Source organism: Taudactylus pleione, unplaced genomic scaffold, assembly GCF_031769625.1.
Source record: "Taudactylus pleione unplaced genomic scaffold, aTauple2 ptg000473l, whole genome shotgun sequence".
Lineage (NCBI taxonomy): Eukaryota > Metazoa > Chordata > Amphibia > Anura > Myobatrachidae > Taudactylus > Taudactylus pleione.
In genome coordinates this window covers 10,754,177-10,768,955 of record NW_028284875.1, presented here as the reverse complement: position 1 = coordinate 10,768,955, position 14,779 = coordinate 10,754,177, and the positions used below count along the sequence as shown (strand labels likewise).

The 14,779-nt window shown below is 40.6% G+C and overlaps 1 long non-coding RNA gene across 1 annotated transcript in view; it reads left to right on the top strand.

Annotated features, from left to right (window-relative positions):
• LOC148503973 (uncharacterized) overlaps positions 1-13,798 on the top strand; it is a 35,470-nt gene extending 21,672 nt beyond the window's left edge. The window contains exon 3 of the long non-coding RNA XR_015869933.1: positions 12,962-13,798. This is a non-coding gene — a long non-coding RNA (uncharacterized LOC148503973). The remainder of the gene's footprint in view (positions 1-12,961) is intronic.
• The last annotated feature ends 981 nt before the right edge of the window (positions 13,799-14,779 follow it).

Sequence of the window (14,779 nt, the reverse complement as noted above, 5' to 3'; positions counted from 1 at the left end):
TTTATAAACTTCAATATTGGAGCAGTTCCTTTTTAATCTCTTGAACTGACCCCCTGGAATAGACGTTAGCCAATGGGAATGATGACAACTGTTAGCATTAATGTAAGACATAGAATCAGTTGATTTTTAATAAGTCTTAGTCTGTATAGTGCCCTCCTCTATATACATTGTGACATCTAAAAAGTTAATAGCCTCTGTTTGAATATTAAAAGTTAAAAGAATCCCTTTATCATTTGTGTTTAAAACCTTACACAATTCTTCTAAAAGTGATTTATTGCCTTTCCAAATAAAAAATATATCATCAATGTATTGGGACTAAGACACTAGGTTTGCCCTATAGGGTTTTTTGTTCCACACAATTTGTTCCTCCCATGTCCTCATAAAAATATTGGCATAACTAGGGGCAAACCTAGTGCCCATTGCGGTCCCGACCTGCTATATGTAAAAATCAGCTTTAAAGATAAAATAATTGTGGTGAAGAATAAAATCTATACCTATCAGTAAAAATTTTTGCAATTGCTCATCTAAAATGGATCTATTTAAAAATGTTGCAACTCCTTCAAGACCTGTTCATGTCCAATGATGGTGTACAGTGAGCTGACATTCGCACTCACCATAATAAAATCCTCTTCCCACTTAATATCTTTAAGGATATTTAAAAAGTCCCTGGTGTCTTTAAGATGGGATTCATTGAATAAAACAAGAGGTTGTAAATAAAAATCTATAAACTCTGAGAGATTGGCTGTCATTGAATTAACACCCAAAATTATCGGTCTACGGGGGGGGGGGGTTATTGGATTTTTATGCACCTTTGGAAGGATATAAAGTACTGGTACCATAGGTGTGTCATTATATAGAAACTTAGATTCAGTAGTTTTCTAAGTTCTACTCTCAGTATACACATCTATAAGTTTTCTAAGTTCTAGCTGAAATGTCTCCATAGGGTCTCTCCTAAGTTTCTTATATGTACTGCTATTCAACAGCATTAATACTTTTCTCTCATAATCTTATACATTGAGTAAGATTATGCCCACCCCCTTTGTCTGCAGGCTTAATAATAAGGTTTTTATCTGCCTTCAAATCCTAAATAGCCAATCTTTCTTTAAATTTTTAGATTAAACTTAATCTTTTTAGATCCCAAGTTCTTAATATCGTTTAGAACTTGTGCTGAAAAGGTCTATAGAAAACATCCTTTTAAATAAGATGGGAAGAACATTGATTTTGATCTAAACATGGATGTGGTCCCACCCTCTATCTATCTCATACAGTCTTCCCTATCCCTACTTAGAAATAATTTTTTCACCATCAATTTTCTAATACATTTTTGAATATTAAAAAAATAGTTTGAATTAATTAATCTTAGTCGAAGAAGCATACTTTAAACCCTTACTCAAGACTGATCATTCTTGAGCATTCAAAATATGTGAACTTAAATTAAATATCTTAACCGTCCCTTTATTATCATCCACCTTTGATGTACAATCAGTAAAAGTATTCTCATGGGTAATGCCCTCACCAAATTTATTTTTCCTCTTTTAATATTTTGTTTTTTTCCAAGATTTCTTCCTACCTCCTCTCCTGCTTAATCTCTTTACTACATTCAATTTCAATGTCTTAATTTTGGGCTCATCTCTAAAAAATGTTTTCTAAGGGAGGACATTGGAAGATCCAAATAGGGTCGAACCTATTATGTAAGGGAGTAGTAAATGGATCATTTCTTTCCTGTTTAGAATTTTCTATTTTGTTATAATTGTCATTGTAATGAGCCCCCCTCTTATTCTCAACTCTCTTCCAACTGGAGACTCGTCTATACCCTTTAGTATTATCCCCTCCCCTTCTCCGTCCAAATCCATAATTCCTCTCATGTAGAGTATCAGGTATATTTCTGGAGGTTGATGGATAATATAGTTCTGGGTTTAAAGATGTGTAATGACCCTATTGTTCTTATTGTTATATTTGCGGGATGTATGATTTTGATTATTACCAGAATTTTGTTCCTCATAATATAAATTTATGTTGTTATGGGTACTATTGGCAATAATTTCCTTATCTCTGTAAAAAAATGTCAACTGCCTTTTCCTATTCTCAAGTCTCATCACTTTTAATTCTATTCTTTTTTCCATATCCCTACAATCTTGTAAATCTGAAAAGGGTGAGACCAAAGATTTGTTCATCTCTATATCCTTTTCCAGTTTTTTTAAATCAGCTCTCCTTTCCTGTATAATGAGATTCATCAGTGAAAAGCATTCCCTAATGTTAGTGTCCCACTTATCCCTAAATTGATCCGTTGCAGTGGTAAAGGATGCCTTATTCTCAATCCATAAACCCTTATGGATTATTTGGTGGGTCATGTATTTTTCTAACACCGCTACTTTCCACCAAATACAGATTTCTTTTAACAGATCTTTTTCCAGTTTGTTCATAATATTCTCCAGGTCATTATCCTGCAATTCTTCATTTTCTAACAGGGTCTCTAATCTTTCTAATCTTGATTCCATAAAAGAAAACATAATGCAGTAACCAAAAAATAGACCACAGGTGATGAAATCAAACTAAAAGTAGAAAATGGGTCTCTTTCCGGTGCGCAACCCCTGCAGCCTACTTACAGTTCTAACCTCAGAGTGTCACCCCACTCCAACACAAATACAATAACAACAAAAATTGGTAGAACATAAGATGGTGCTAAGGTGCCCCCAAAATACTTAGACTGATATAATTGTCCAGATATAGGTGTCTTTGATGATGTGACGTTCACGTTGATCCCAACTAATGTAGAGGAGAATATGTGGAATAAAAACAATAAAACACCATTCAAGTTCCTTTCCTGAAATTGATTATCTCTGAGAAATGAAATCTATAAACATAGGTCTAAAAAAAGACTTTCTGATTGTAGCGTACCCCACTCACTATATAGCAGGTGGTGTGAATACATATAAAGGGATCTTTTCCAATTTTCACCTGATAATTAGTGCAGGAGTGGCTCACATTATGTCACTTCCGGTAGTATGACGAAGCCGCATGGACCCTCGCGGGAACGCCTTCTCATCACATCACTTCCGGTAGCGGAACCGGAAGTGCGGCCATTAAGGGTTTTGGAAGGAGCAGTGTGACGGCAGATCAATTCTGGAAAGGAACTTGAATGGTGTTTTATTGTTTTTATTCCACATATTCTCCTTTACATCACACCATCAAAGACACCTATATCTGGACAATTGGACAATTATATCAGTCTGAGTATTTTTTTGGCACCTCAGCACCATCTTGTGCTCTATCAATTTTTGTTGTTATTGTATTTGTGTTGGAGTGGGGTGACACTCTGAGGTTAGAACTGTAAGTAGGCAGCAGATTTTGTGCACTGGAAAGAGACCCATTTTCCACTTTTTGTTATAAAGAGCTACCTCACCAGTCCGGTTTACCTGTTGTTGGACAAGAGCCATCTTGGGTGGCTTCTTTGTTCCAGGTTATGATACAGGTGGTAGATCATATGGCTACTCCGACGATGGAAGTGTCAACATATGTTTACACCTCATATGCATTCCTCAGTAAAGGATGTTAAAGGCCATTCTAGTCAGAATATGGCACCATCTAATGTTTATAACAGACTGGTAGTGACTAAAGCGCCTAAATGCAAGTTGTCTTTATCTCAGTCTGCCCAATATATGGATTCAGATACATCATCAGAGGAATCTGATGATGCACAGGATTCCTGTCCAGGATCTACTTCTGGGGAGCTGGATCATCCATCTATGGTGGATGTTCCTCCTTTGGTGAGGGCGGTTAAATCAATCCTAGATATTCAGGATGATGAACCAGCTCATAGTAAGAAGACTCCAATTATAATCACCACCAAAAGGTGGTCAAAATGGAGTTTCCTGTGTCTGAACAACTCACTGAGCTTATTGAGGAGGCATGGAGTAACCCTGATAAGTGATTTTATGTAGATAAGAGAATAAAATCTTTGTATCCATTCCCACCTTCTGTGCTAAGTGGGAGGTACCCCCTACTGTGGATGTTCATGTAACACATTTAATCAGAAATGCTACATTGCCTATTTCATCAGCATCTCCTCTGAGGGATTCCACAGATAAGACGATTGAAGCCTGTCTTAAGGCAATATTTTCATCATCTGGAGCTGTTACCCTTCCAGCTATAGCTAGAGCCTGGGTAGCCAAAGCTATTGAAAAATGGAATGAGGCATTGGTAAACTCTCTACAAAATGCTACCAGAGAACAGATGATAAATATCTCCCACATATGGGGAGCTGCTTCCTATCGGTGAGGGGCTGCAGTGGATGCTGGAATTTTAGCTTCTAAGGCATCAGCAGCATCCATAGTGGCATGCAGGGCCCTTTGGTTAAGATCTTTGTAAGCTGATACAGGATCAAAGAGGACGCTGGAAGTCTTACCTTTTCATGGAAAGGTACTCTTTGGAGCAGAGTTGGACAACATAATTACTACTCTGGCGGCTTCAAAGTCAATGGGTCTGCCATCTACATCAAAGAGTAGAGCTAGGGAGGTTTGTTTTCAGTCCTTCCATCCTCAGGAAAGAGCTAAAAGACAGACTTTCTCTAGGCTGACTAGTTTTCATAAGTCGAAGCAACAAACTCAGCATCTAAACCACCACGGACGCCTTTCTACATGGATGGGGGGCAATGACAGGTCATCAAACCTTTCAGGGGAGATGGAAAAATCAAGAAAGTTGTCTGCCAATAAACATTCTGGAACTGCGAGCAGTATACAAAGCACTTGTCAGGGCACAGGACCTGCTTCAGGTCAGGCCTGTCTATTTCCAGTCTGACAATGCGACTATAGTGGCCTACCTCATTCATCAGACGGGCACAAGAAGTTATGCGGCCATGATGGAAGTGACAAGAGTTCTCATTTGGGCAGAACATTATCTTCCAGCTATCTCAGCAATATTCATTCTGGGAGTACTCAATTTGGAAGCAGACTTCCTAAGTTGCCAGGACATACACACCAGAGAGTGGTCTCTCCATCCAGGAGTGTTTCAGCTCTTGGTAAACAAATGGGATCTACCAGAGATCGATCTCATGGCATCACGCCACAACCACAAGGTACCCAGGTACAGGGCCAGGTCCAGAGACCCATTAGCAGCCTTTGTGGACGCACTGGCAGTAAGATGGGACTTTATGTTGGCGTACATTATCTCTTTCCTCCAATTTCCCTGCTTTCAGGAAATTCAAGCAGGAAGACGGAACAGTAATACTGGTGGCTCCGGCTTGGCCCAGATGTCATTGGTTCACTGACATACAGAATCTGTCGGTAGACACTCTGTATCCGATGGTGTGGCTCTTGAATCTTCCATCTTAAAAGCGAAGGGATTTTCCTGTTCTGTAATTCAAACGATGCTTAGAGCAAGGTAGCCTGCTTCTGCCTGCATCTATTATAGAGTTTGGCATTCTTTTGGTCAATGGTGTTCTCATAAGGAATATGATCCTAAGGTATTCAGGATTTCCAGGATACTGGCTTTTCTGCAGGCAGGGTTAGACAATGGTCTCTGCCTGGCCACTTTGAGAGTGCAGGTTTTTGCACTGTTAGTCTGGTTTCAGAAGAAGATTGTTTCATTACCAGATGTTAGAATTTTTTTCCAAGGAGTTCTGCGAGTTCAAACTCCTTTTGTTCCACAGGTAGCACCGTGGGATTTGTCTTTGATTCTTAATGGGTTACAAGCTTCCCCATTTTAACCTTTAAACTCTGTAGATTTGAAGTGGTTGACAGCAAAGACACTTTTTCTTCTTGCTATCTCATCTGCTTGCATAGTCTTGGATTTGGCAGCGCTCTCTTGTCGCTCCGCATTGTTTATTTTTCACCAGGATAGAGCTGTTCTTTGTACAAGGGAGGCTTACAGTATCTTCCTAAGGTAATGTCCCATTTTCATGTAAATTAAGAAATTGTTGTTCTAGCTTTTCAGGCTCCAGACCTTTCTGTAGGTGAAGCCTCCCTGGACGTAGTTCATGCTCTCTGTCTTTTACAAGGTTTTCTTCAACACCCTCTTTCACTCAGTCTCTACCTAATCCTCTATTCTGCCCCCTGCTTCCACCTTTATCCTTTCCTCCTTATCTCTTCCACCTCCTCCTCCCCTTCTCCCCCCTCCTCTGTCTGCCTACTCTTCACTCCTCTCCCTTTACTCCACTTTCTTCCTGTTCTACCCCCCCTCTGTCCTACTACCCCACCACCAAACCCTCCTCCTACACTCCTCTCCCTGTCACTTCTCCCCACTGCCATCCAAATCTCCCTCCCTGCCCGCCTCCTACATATTCCCTTTCTAGCTCAGGTGCCCGCACCATCACTAAACTCGCTTCATATAGGTCCCTAATTAAGCTTACCTCCATGTTACAGCAACTCGGATAATCTTATTCACATCTCCCCCACAAATGCTATCTCTCTATCCTGTGCCCTCTGGAATGCCAGGTCAGTCTGTAATAAACTGGTCCCCACCCATGACCTTTTTATCTCCAACTCTCTGAATCTCCTAGCCATCACTGAAACTTGGATCTCACCCTCTGACACCACTTCTCCTGCTGCTCTATCCTCTGGGGGCATCGCCTTCTCCCACACCCCCTGGCCTGGGGGTCGCCATGGTGGTGGTGTTGGGGTCCTTCTATCCACCAGTTACTCCTACCAGCCAATACCCTCTGAACCATCCCTTACATTCCCCACATTTGAGGTTCATGCTATACGCCTCTTCCAACCAGTAAACCTCAGAGTAGCTGTCATTTACCGTCCCCCTGGCTCTCCCTTCAAATTCCTTGACAACTTCGCTTCCTGGCTCCCTCACTTTCTCTCCTCAGATCTTCCCTCCATTATCCTAGGTGATTTTAATATTCCTATTGACATTCCCACAGAATCCTCTGCAGCTAAACTCCTTACCCTCACCTCTTCATTTGGTCTCGCCAAATGGACCTCCTCACCCTCCCATGTGAGTGGGCACTCACTTGACCTGGTCTTTACGCACCGTTGTGATATTTCTGATTACTCCAATTGCCCATTCCCCCTCTCTGACCATCATCTTCTCTCTTTTAACCTATCCCTCTCTCCTTCCCCTCCTCTAACTCCTAAAGCTACAATTACTAAGCGTAATATTGAGGCTATTGACACTGTTGCCTTTTCCTCCCTGCTGGACTCTCTTCTCTCCCCTATCATTCCTCTCTCCTGTCCTGAACAAGCTACTTCCCTGTACAATTCCTCCCTTACTTCTGCTCTTGATTCTATTGCTCCAGCAATAACCACTCACCCTCGCAGATCCACACCACAACCCTGGCATTCCAAATGCACCAGATACCTACAAAAGTGTTCAAGAATTGCAGAGCGTCAGTGGAGAAAGTCACGCTCTAAGGCTGACTTCCTCCATTTCAAATTTATTCTCTCTTCCTACAGTGCTGCCCTGTCTCTCTCCAAAAAAACATATTTCAAGAACCTCATCTCCTCCCAGTCCTCAAACCCCCGGCATCTCTTTGCCACTTTCAACTCCCTACTCTGCCCTTCCCCTCCTTGCCTTCCCTCCTCGCTCTCTGCCCTCGACTTTGCCACCTACTTTACATCTAAAATTGACTCCATACATGAGGACATCATATCCCATCAGACCTTCAGCACTCCTCCCCCTCCTTGCCCTTACCACCCCTCCCCTTCTGTCTCACCAACTCTGACATCCTTCTCCCCTGCTTCTGGAGAGGGTCATGGCCCTCATCCGGTCCTCCCCTCCTTCCACCTCCCCTCTTGACCTTCCTGTCTCCTCTCCCACCTGTCTCCTTCTGCCTGTTCCCATCTGGCTCACTTCCTTAATCTCTCCCTATCATCTGGCACTGTCCCTTCTGCATTCAAACATGCTCTTGTCTCCCCCATTCTTAAAAAACCTACCCTTGATCCTAACATACTTTCCAACTATCGACCCATCTCTCTTCTCCCTTTTGCTTCCAAACTCCTTGAGCGTATTGTCTACAACCGCCTTACCACCTTTCTTTCTTCCCACTCCCTCCTTGACTCATTTCAATCTGGCTTCCGATCTCTCCACTACACTGAAACTGCCCTCACGAAAGTCAGCAACGACCTCCTCGCTGCCAAATCCAAGGGCCACTACTCTCTGCTCATTCTCCTTGACCTCTCTGCTGCATTTGACACTGTAGGCCACACTCTCCTCCTGCAAATCCTTTACTCTCTCGGTCTACATTACTCTGCCCTCTCCTGGCTTTCCTCCTACCTCTCTGATCGTTCCTTCACTGTGTCCTCTCATGACTCCTCTTCCCCTCCACTTCCACTAAAGGTAGGAGTTCCCCAAGGTTCTGTTCTTGGACCTCTCCTTTTCTCCCTATATACATCCTCTTTGGGTTAACTCATTAACTCCTTTGACCTCCAATATCATCTCTATGCAGATGATACTCAAATCTCAAATTTACCTTTCCACCCCTGAGCTCACCCCTGAGCTCCTTACCCATATCTCCAACTGTCTCTCTGCTGTCTCTTCGTGGATGTCCCAGCACTTTCTTAAACTTAACATGTCTAAGACTGAGCTGATCATCTTCCCACCCTCTTCCACTACATCACTTTCCACAATTTCATTATCTATTGATGGCACAACTATCTCCTCTAGCCCCAAAGTGCGCTGTCTTGGAGTTATCCTAGACTCCTCCCTCTCATTTAAACCGCACATTCAGCACCTCTCGCAGTCCTGCCGTTTTCACCTAAAAAATATCTCCAGCATTAGACCCTTCCTCACCCAGGATGCCACTAAAACCCTCATCCACTCACTGGTCATATCCAGATTGGACTACTGTAACCGTCTCCTAGCTGGCCTCCCAGTCTCTCACCTCTCTCCACTACAATCGGTTCGTAATGCTGCTGCTCGGCTCATCTTCCTCTCCAGACATTCTACACCTGCTTCCCCTCTCCTTCAAGCCCTACACTGGCTCCCCTTCCCCTTCAGATGCCAATTCAAGGTTCTTACATTCGCCTACAAAGCCCTCCCCAAATCCTCTCCCGCATACATTTCTGACCTTCTCTCCCTTCACACTCCCACCCGCCCACTTCGCTCAACTAATGCATGCCGCCTCTCTTGCCAACTGATTACTTCCTCCCACTCCCACATCCGAGATTTTGCCCGTGCTGCTCCCTACCTTTGGAATGCTCTCCCTCTCCCCATCAGACTCTCCACCTCTCTACAAATCTTCAAACGGGCTCTTAAGACACACTACTTCATCAAGGCCTTCCAGCACTCATCCTAACCCACCTCATGCTCTTTCCTTCCTATCTTCCCCTTCTGTGTCACGCCTGTCTGTCTGCCCCTCCCCTTAGAATGTAAGCTCTCATGAGCAGGGACCTCTTCCCTCATGTGCTTCTGTTTACATTTTCTTCTACTCTCTACTCCCCATTAGGGCACCTAACACGGGACCGCCAATTCCCGGCAGCTTATTGTGAGTGCTTTAATCACTATTTCAGCAATGTATATAAGTTGTGTCCTTGTCCTGCACTGTAATGTACTGTATGTTACTTGTTTCTTGTTCACCTATTAGTTCTATGTACTATGTAAGGTGCTGCGGAACACTTGTGGCGCCATATAAATAAAGGATAATAATAATAATAATAATAATATGGAGCGTACAAACTGTGTTAGAAAATCAGATTCTCTTTTTATATTATATTTATATTATATTATATGACTTTCACAAATGAGGATGGCCAGCTAATAAGCAGACTCTGGTGAGATAGCTATGCATGACTATCTCTCAGGTGTACACACAGGCTGATCTCCCTATCCCAAGCACAGTGACAGCACATTCTACTCAGTCTGTAGGGGCATTTAGTCGTGGTGCCTCTGCTGAACAATTGTGCAAGTCTGCCACATGGTCTTCTGTCCACACTTATCTTAGGTTTTATGCCTCTGATACTTTTGCCTCCCAGGATGCTCCCTTTGGGCGACGAGCTCTCCTTTCTGCTCAGGAGCATCCCCCACCCTAGGGGAACTGCATTAGGAGATCCCCATGGTATCCCTGTGGATCCCTATGGACCCCGAAGAAGACATATAAAGTTATGGTAGACTTACCTAGCTCACGACTTTTCTTCAAGGTCCATAGAATCTACAGGGTGCCCACTCTGATGCACCTGGCTTCATTGGGTGATTTTCTTTCAGTCACAGATTCCCTCATCTTCTGTAAAGAGTGTTTCTGATGTACAATTGTTCTTCCTTCTCCTCTTTCCTTACATACCTTTAGGCTTGTTAACTAAACTGAAGTCCTATGGCTAGGGGTGGGGTATATATGGAGGAGGACCCAGGGCTTTCTGGGAGCCAAAGCTTTAACTGTTTGGTGTCTTCCAACTATAATATCCACATGGTATCCCTGTGGATCCCTATGGACCTCGAAGAAAAGGAGTTATCTAGGTAAGGCTTCCTAACTCTATATTTTATGTAATATTTATGCTCCAAATGTGTATTCAAAGTAATTTCTTCAGAAATTGATTGCTAAAATCAGTTCTTATAGTAGTATGCCTCTACTACTTTGTGGAGATTTTAACTTGATTTCCTCCACTCAGCTTGACAAACAATTTCCAAACAAGGGTGGAGGCAGACCCCCAACACTAGGAGTCCCAATGTTATCAAGACAACTTCAATTGTTAGAGGGTGTTTCACCCAAGTAAGAGAGAGTTTTCTTGTTTATCAGCGGCTCATGGGACACTATCCAGGATAGACTATGCTCTGCTGTCCAGTAGCTTAATAATGAAGGTGTCCCATGTAGAAATGGAAACCATATGCATGTCAGATCATGCGGTAATATGGTTAGACTTACACATCAGTCCAGAAAGAAGTCCTTATTGCTCATGGTGTTTCCCTTCTAATCTCTCACAATCATTAAAATTCCGTAACAAAGTAGAAGCAGCTTGGGAGGAGTATAGAAAGAACAATTTACCCACGTCCACAGAAGACCCAATACTTTTTTGGCAACCCTCAAAGGGAGTAGTTTGGGGTAATCTCATTTCTTATACTACCTCTTTGAGGAAAAGCACAATAGGTGATTATCTTACATTGCAACAGGATTTAACAACTGCTTATGAAATGTTTAGGTCCACCCCTACTCCCTCAAATAAATCAAAATATCCCGAAGCTAAAACACATTTTGACTGTTTATTTTCAAAAATGGAAAGAAATTATTCTTTTCACAAGGACCATAGATTTTACAAATTTGATAATAAATCTGGTAAATTGCTTACTAATCTTTTACGTGGTCAGCGCCCCCAATGGTGGTACATCCCCTCTGTAAACCAGATGGTACAAGTACTACCTCTAATCAGCAAATTGCTTCAGTGATGAGAAACTTTTATTCGGAATTATATTCATCACCCCTTACGAATATATCCTGAGGTGCAAATTTCTGGGATGATCTTCCCATTGCAAAGGTCTCCTCCATGCATAGTGAGAAATTAGTGGCACCAATGACAGAGTTAGAGGTTACTCGAGCTATATCAGGACTGAAGTTAGGAAAAGCACCTGGGCCACATGGACTTACCTCAGAATTTTATAAAATGTTATCACATAGAATAGTTCCTACACTTACTATGGTCTTTAATAAAATTTTTAATTCGGGTCTCATGCTTACCTATTTTAATTCAGCCACCTTGAATATTCTACCCAAACCAGGCAGAGACTTGTCTGACCATGGATCATATCGCTGAATTTCTTTGCTTAATATTGATTATAAATTATTAACTAAGATCCTATCAGAAAGGTTAAAACATGTCCTCCCAAATATCATCCATCAAGACCAGACTGGGGTCATTTTAGATAGAAACTCGGTAGTTAATATACGTAGATTATTAAAACATTTGGTTAGTTTTCAGGTTATAAAATGAATGTAAACAAATCTGAGATTATGTTCTTAAGTGGAAATTTTGTATTTTTGTCAGAGGTCCATATTGTTCTATCAAAGTTGTCTCCTCACAATTCAAATATTTAGGTATCCATATTCCCTCTCAACTCTCAAAACTCTCTAATGTAAACTTTACACCACTGATATCGGCCATCTCTAAACTATTAGATAGTTGGTATTTTTCACCATTGTCATTAATGGGAAGAATAATGGTCAGAAAAACCATGGTGTTTCCCATACTTTCTTATGCAATGCAAATGATTCCCCTACGCCTCACTAATTCATATATTAAACTATTGACAAAATTATTTCAAAGATTTATTTTGAAAAATGGCACGTCTAGGATAGCACATATTAAATTACTTGTGCCTTGTAGATATGGTTGTTTAGGCCTACCAGATTTTCTATCACTCTATATTTTTCAGATATATAGCAGATTGGCTCCTAGAAAGAAATATTAACACTAATTACAAACTAGATTGCACACTTATGGCTCCTTACTCCCATGGTATGTTGCTTCATGTACCTAAAAATAAATTACCCCCCGGATCTTTTACTAACATCTTATTCAGAGACACATATAATGCATGGTGGGCTATAAACAAAAAGTTACATAGAAACCCGAGACACTCAAACAAAATTCCTTTGTGGGGTAATACGTTATTTCCGTCTGGCTAAGATAATCCTGTACTTCTTCATCTGCTTTTAAAAGGCATACGCTCAATAGCCGATGTTTTTGAACCTGGAGGACAGCTATATTCCTTTCAGACTTTGAAAGAAAACTATGGTTTATTCCAGCAATTTTTCTTTATGTATCTTCAGATAAGGCACTTTGTTAAATCTCTACCTGAGGCCATGTCGATAACAGATGATTCCTACCCAAGTTTGTCATTGTTGACATTTATTAGTCATGTCACATACAGAACCAAATTTTTATACTTGGATTTGGTTCATCCAAGTGACAATAATTTTTGGTCTCATACTGTAACCACATGGCAAAAAGGTATACTTTCAATTACTCAGAATGATATTCTTTTTGAACATTATGATTTGACACTGAAAATCTTACAATTTCCTCTTTTGCAGGAGATTCATATTAAAACAGTTCACAGAGCATACATTTCCCAATCCCAGAGGAAACATTTTGTACCTGAAGAATTGTGAATATGCCCCAAATATAAACATTCCTCTGCTGCGTTCATTCAGAATTTTTGGGAATGCGGGATGATTAAAAGATTTTGAAACAAGATACTTAACTTTATTAATACAAACTTCTTTGTGCGATTAACACCAGACCCTATAGTTTTTCTTTGTGCAAAATTTACACCTTTGGAGTCATGTGTAGACATTAAACAATTGCAACCTTTTCTAACAGTTTTAGTTACGATGGTGAAAAATATTACTCAGTTACTCAGATGCTTTTAAAATTATTAATGTTTGATCAACAGTCTACTGTACAGATTTAGAAAAAGGTGTTAAATTTAATTGAAAATGGGATCCATATATGGACACGCTGTCTAAAGATGCCCAATCTAAAATATTTGAGTCCACTGACTGGTTTCTTTATAAGAGGTTATCAGAATATTCAACTTGAAAATTATAGCTTTTTATGGTTGAACCATTGAGAACATACTGACTATTTTTATATTGTTTATAATTAATATATTTGAATAGAGGATTGTGACTCATTTAAATTCTGTTCATTCACTCCCCCTCCTCCTTTTCCACTGTTATTTCTTTTATGATTTCTCCCCTTTATTGTATTATTTTTTTTTTCATTTATTCGTGGTTTCCATGAGAAATTCTTATGGTTAATTTAACTTTATTATACCTCTTTTGTATTTTTGGTACATTTTGTACATGGTAGTTTGTATGCTTCTATTTTTTGTATACAATTCTTCTGTTGTTATTTTCATTTGCTGATCTGACCATGTTTTTGTGAATTATTGACAGTTTATTATGAAAAAACCTAATAAATCTATATTTTAAAAAAAAAAGAGAAACAGGCCTTGCTTTATTAGTAAATAAAAAAGCTCCAGGCATAATTTAAAGTTTCATATTTATAAATCATTTGATTTCATTTATTTAATTCTGTTCACAGAATCATAGTAATTAACCAGTTTGTGTATCTATATAAGACTTCTATCATGCTTTTATAGATTGTGTTTGGGGAGGGGTGTGTCATTTTTCAATTTGCCCTGGGCACCAAAAACTCAAGTTACGCCTCTGCTAAATGCATCCAACCAAATTCAAGCTATTATACTGGAGTTTTCTTACCAAATATAGTATGTAATTGATTCAGTCGACAAAAATCCCACATTGGGATTTCCTACCTCTACTTACAGTATACTTTTCACTGTACCAAAGTCATATTTCTCTCTGACCTGTCAACTCGTCATCATTTGTGTGCTGATGAGCATCCATTATATGCATACTTGCCTAGGTGCGGGAGACTCCTGAATTTGCGAGCAGTTCCCTGGACTGCCGGAAGAGTAGGCGGTCCTCCCACATCCTGCCCACTTCCTAGCAAAGTTGGCTCTAGGGGGAGGATAATGCAGTGAATCGTGGGTAAATGGAAAGGGACCAATATGATGTGTTTCTATGACATATGACGTGTTTCTATTAAATAATGTCATATTGACCCCACCCCCTCTCAATTGAGACGCAATTCAATTCACCCATCCTCACCTCCATTCAGCTGCATCTCCCGGAGGAGAGAGTACAAAAGTAGGTAAGTATGATTATATGGTATAGTTTATGGTCAGTGACATATACAATACATATGGAGCACTGGGGAAATAACTATAAGAACATAGCCCATCAGTTCTAGAGTTCTGTGTTGTCTTCTTAAGATTGTGTTTGAAATCAGTCCAGAGTAGGGGTGAGCGGGTTCGGATTTCTGAA